This window comes from Suncus etruscus, chromosome 10, assembly GCF_024139225.1.
Source record: "Suncus etruscus isolate mSunEtr1 chromosome 10, mSunEtr1.pri.cur, whole genome shotgun sequence".
In the NCBI taxonomy this organism is placed as follows: domain Eukaryota; kingdom Metazoa; phylum Chordata; class Mammalia; order Eulipotyphla; family Soricidae; genus Suncus; species Suncus etruscus.
In genome coordinates this window covers 104,067,551-104,072,384 of record NC_064857.1, presented here as the reverse complement: position 1 = coordinate 104,072,384, position 4,834 = coordinate 104,067,551, and the positions used below count along the sequence as shown (strand labels likewise).

The 4,834-nt window shown below is 34.6% G+C and overlaps 1 non-coding gene across 1 annotated transcript; it reads right to left on the bottom strand.

Annotated features, from left to right (window-relative positions):
• Positions 1–1,988: 1,988 nt before the first annotated feature.
• Positions 1,989–2,095, bottom strand: LOC126021575 (U6 spliceosomal RNA). Its single transcript, XR_007500079.1, has one exon. It is a non-coding gene; the product is annotated as a U6 spliceosomal RNA (small nuclear RNA).
• Positions 2,096–4,834: the final 2,739 nt, after the last annotated feature.

Here is a 4,834-nt window from a genome sequence, read left to right as displayed (position 1 = left end):
AGATTAGTGGAAGGAGATAAGGGTATGAGGCAGAAACTAGGCTGGTGGCAATGAACTTGCTACTTATGGCAAGAGGATCCTGACTCACAGTCTCAAGGGAGGAGCAAGTAATTGGAAAAGGTTTCATAGGGAGGATAGGGAAGATGCCTGTGCTGAGAACAAAACCTGTATCCCTAAAAATGTAAATTCTTTCAGTCCTTTGACTACCAGAGAATCTAAACCTGATGAAAATGACCCAGATGCTAATTTTCAGCATGCTTAGATTGTTAGCTAAGATAGAGGTAATGGAGTTACATACATTTGTTGACAGTTTATGGTGCTAACAGGCAAAAAATATTTTGGATGGATCTCCATGTTCATCACAATTTTAATTATCTAGACTCCACACAGAGTTATTCACCTGCACTTCAGTAAGGATTGGGGTGTATAGGGTACTTGTTTCCATAAGCCATTCATCACCCCTTTCATAGTTCATTCTATTTTAGTAGAAAATAACTTCGGGAAGAAGAAATTCATGGAATAAAGCACACAGGCTAACCTGACAGAAGCATAACAACTGCTTGTTATTGACTCTAGAAAAGAAAATTATCAGGTTCTATCACAGTTTTATTGTATGAAATTTTAATTTACAAATGTCTGGTAATAACATAAACAAATTGAAATTATAATTGAAATTATAAGCAAACAAATGCAAAGATATTTGCAAAACAAAGTATGAGAAATTTTATGTATATGTGTTAGTAAGTGAATGAATCATGTTTAAAATATAGCACATGCATATTAAAATTAAGTAATGAGAAACTTTATATCAAAAAGAATGCTGATGCAAATATATCTTACCATCTAGAGTGAGTATCCAAATAACCCACAACATAGTGACTAAATAGCATGTTAAAATAATAATAATAATTTATATTTAAAGAGGAAAAAATTGCAATCGACTTGAAACAGTAAAACTAGTAAGCTGGAAAGATTTCATCATGTTGGACACTCTAGCTTGTATGTAAATAGACATGAGTTAAGATAATGTGTAAACAAAAGCCTAGGTGATGACCAGACATGTAAAATAATACTGAATAAAAATGCCTGATGAGTAAAAAGTCTTGCATATTCAATCTATAAAAATATAATGTATTTATCTTTAGTATTAATCTTTAGTATTTTAGTAGATAAACTATGCAGAATAGCTCTAACTTCAAAGGATCTATGGATTTATGGGTAACATTCCTCAGCAAAACTTAACAATAGACTTTTAGACTTTTTAGTAAAAACTTTAAGGAGCACATTTTGAGAACCATTGATCTGGAATCCCCTTGGAGTGGGAGGAAGACAAAAGTCTTCTTGGGATTAGTAGATCCACTTATTACCAAACTTAAATAAGAGGAAACCTGACTCCTTGGAAGGAATGAGTTAAAACTACGCAATACTCCTCTACCACATGTTAAGAATTGCTCTTTAAAGCACCAAAATTTTTCATGAGCATTTTAAATGGGAATTATAGTAAAGACATGTGCTAATCATTTTTTGCCTTTTAACTCTAGCATACTCAAATCAATTAAATTGTCTTCATTATTATTCATAAAAGCAGTTGTTGCAAAATGCTGTAATAAAATGTACATAAGCTTGTCTGACAGAAGGATATTTCCAACTAAATTGTGTAATCAAAATCTGATTCTTGAATGGGGAAGTTTTAATAGTTTTTCCTTTGTACTCTTCTTGTCAGACTGTCCTGATTGCTTCTAACCACTCTTTCTAGTGAATTCATTCATTTTAGAAATTTTGTGGTTCCATACAAATTTTGGTAGTATTTGTTCTATGTTCTAAAGTAATTCCATTGTAATTTTGGCACTGATTACCTTCATTGCATGCTTTGGGTGGAATGGTTGTTAGCCTATGTTAATTTTTCCAATCCATAAACGTGGAATATTTTATTTTATTTTATATATTTTAAATATTTTTCTTTTATCTTCCATTTTATTTACTTTATAAAAAATATAGAACGCTTCACGAATTTGCATGTCATCCTTGCACAGGGGCCATGCTAATCTTCCCTGAGTCGTTCCAATTTTAGTATAAGTGCTGCTGAAGTGAGCACAGAACATGGACTATTTTAACATATCCATGTGTTTATTTATTTATGTTGATAATTACTGTTAATTTATGTTGATAATTACTGATTTTTAGTTTTTGGTACATGTCTTTCACCTCCTTATTGACACTCTAATACTTGATTATTAAATATAATTATGTAATTACATTTTTTTCATTTATTTCATTTCTAGTCATTGTGCATATAAACTAAACAAACCTTTTTTGTAACACCTGGTGGAGCTTAGACCTTATTCCCCAATTTTTGTAGACTGCCACTTATTGTAGTGATGTATAGTTTTTAAGTGTTATGGGTAGGGTCTTTAGGATTTAAAATTTTTGTTGTTGTTGTTGTTTTTGGGTCACACCCAGCAACTCTCAGAAGTTACTCCCGACTCTGTGCTCAGAAGTCGATAGTGGCAGGCTCAAGGGACCATATGGGATGCCAGGATTCGAACGGGGGTCTGTCCTGTGTTGGCCTCATGCAAGGCAAAAGCCTTATCACTGTGCTTTTGCTCCAGCCCCAAGATTTTAAATTATTATGTCATCAGCAAGAAAGTTTAACTTATTTTTTAATTTTGAAACCTTTTTTTTTCTTTATTTAAGTTCCATGATTACATATATGATTGTAGTTGGGTTTTAGTCATAAAAAGAATACCCCCGTCACCAGTGAAACCTTCCCAACACCAATGCTCCCCACCTCCCTCCTTCCCCACCCCCTCCCTGCCTGTATTCGAGATAGGTATTCTACTTCTCTCACTCATTAACATTGTTATGACAGTGTAGTTATTTCTCTAATTAAACTCACCACTCGAGAGCCAGTCCTTCTAGCCCTTATCTTTGTTGTCTCTGGGCATTATTGCAAAAATGTCTTTTATCTTTCTTAAAACCCATAGATGAATGAGACTATTGTGCATCTATCTCTCTCCCTCTGACTTATTTCACTCAGCATAATAGATTTCATGTACTTCCATGTACAGGAAATTTTCATCTCCTGACGGCTGCATAGTATTCCATTGTGTTTATATACTACAGTTTCTTTAGCCATTCATTTGTTGAAGGGCATCTTGGTTGTTTCCAGAGTCTGGCTATTATAAATAGTGCTGCAATGAATATAGGTGTGAAAACCTTTTATTTCTAATTTATGCCTAATACATATGTCAATACTATTTTGAATAATATTTGTGAGAATGGAAATCCTTGCTTCTATGGAACCTTAGGGAAAATATTTGTTATTAGGTCTGGTTTTTTTTAACTTTGATAGTATGTTGTATTTAGACTTTAATATGTTGAGGTATGTTCTGTCTACCCCTGTTTTTCTGAGTTTTTGTCATAAATGCATGTTGAAAAATATTAAAGGCTCTTTATGGATCAGTTGATATTATCATATGTATTTTATTTTTTCTTTTATTGATATTATATATTTCACTTTTGTTCGTTTGTTGTTTTTGGGGCCACACCCAGTGACAGGAGTTACTCCTGGCTATGTGCTCAGAAATTGCTTCTGACTTGGGGGATCATATGGGATGCCGGGGGATCAAACCAAGGTCCATCATAGGTTAGTGCATGCAAGTCAAATGCCCTACCACTTGTGCCACCACTACAGCCCCAGTATTACACTTTGATTTGCAAATGTGAAAGTATGCTTGCACATTGGAATAAATCTCACTTGTTATGATGATGTACAACATGTGATCCATCTTGAATGTGTGGCCTATGCATTGGAGAAGAATATTTATTTAAATGTTGACACAATGAAGAACACCATACATGGGGCCAGTACAGTTGGTAAGGTGTTTGTCTTGCTCATGGCCAACTCAGGTTTGATCCCAAGCACCAGAGCCTGCCAAGAGTGATCTCTCAACACAGAACCAGGAAAAAGTCCTGAGCACAGAGGTTTGGGCCCCAAATCAAACAAAACAACAAACAAAAAGTTGACCATTGAAGTGCTTCTTAAAGCTTTGGTTTAAAGGCCATCAATTTCTTTTTTTACCTTTTATTTAAACACTGTGATTGGGTTTTAATCTTAGAATGTACACCATCCTTGACATATGAACATTTTCTGCCCCAAGGTCCCCTGTTTCTCTTCCATTATCCCCCCTACCTGCCTCTGGGATAGGCATTTAATTCCACCCTCTCTCTCTCATCTACTGGTCCTCTAGGCCCTCGTATCAATTGTTTCTGTATATTAATACCAGAATATCATTAATTTTTCTTATATCCCATAAATGAGTGAGATTATTCTGTCTATTCCTCTCCCTTTGACTCATTTCACTCACCATAATAATCTTTATATCCATCCATGTATAAGTGAATTTCATGACTTTATTTTTTCCTAACAGCTGTGTAGTATTCCAGTATGTAGATGTACCAGTTTCTTTAACCACTCATTTTTTTCTCAGACACTTGGATTGTTTCCAGATTCACTCTATTGTAAATAGTGCTGCAGTGAACATTGAAGTATACATGGCTTCTCTGTATTGTGTTTTTGTGTTCCTAGGTTATATTCCTAGGAGTGGTATTTCTGGATTATTTGGAAGCTCAATTTCTCATTTTTTGCAGAATAATTATATTGTCATCTAGACTAGTTGGCATTCCTACTAGCAGTGAATGAGAGTCCCTTTCTCTTCCCATCTGCTCACATCTGCCCCAGCACTGGTTGTTCTTGTTATTTGTGATGTGTGCCACTTATATGTGGTGTGAGGTGATAGCTCTTGCTTTTCTTTGCATTTGATAATTAGTGATG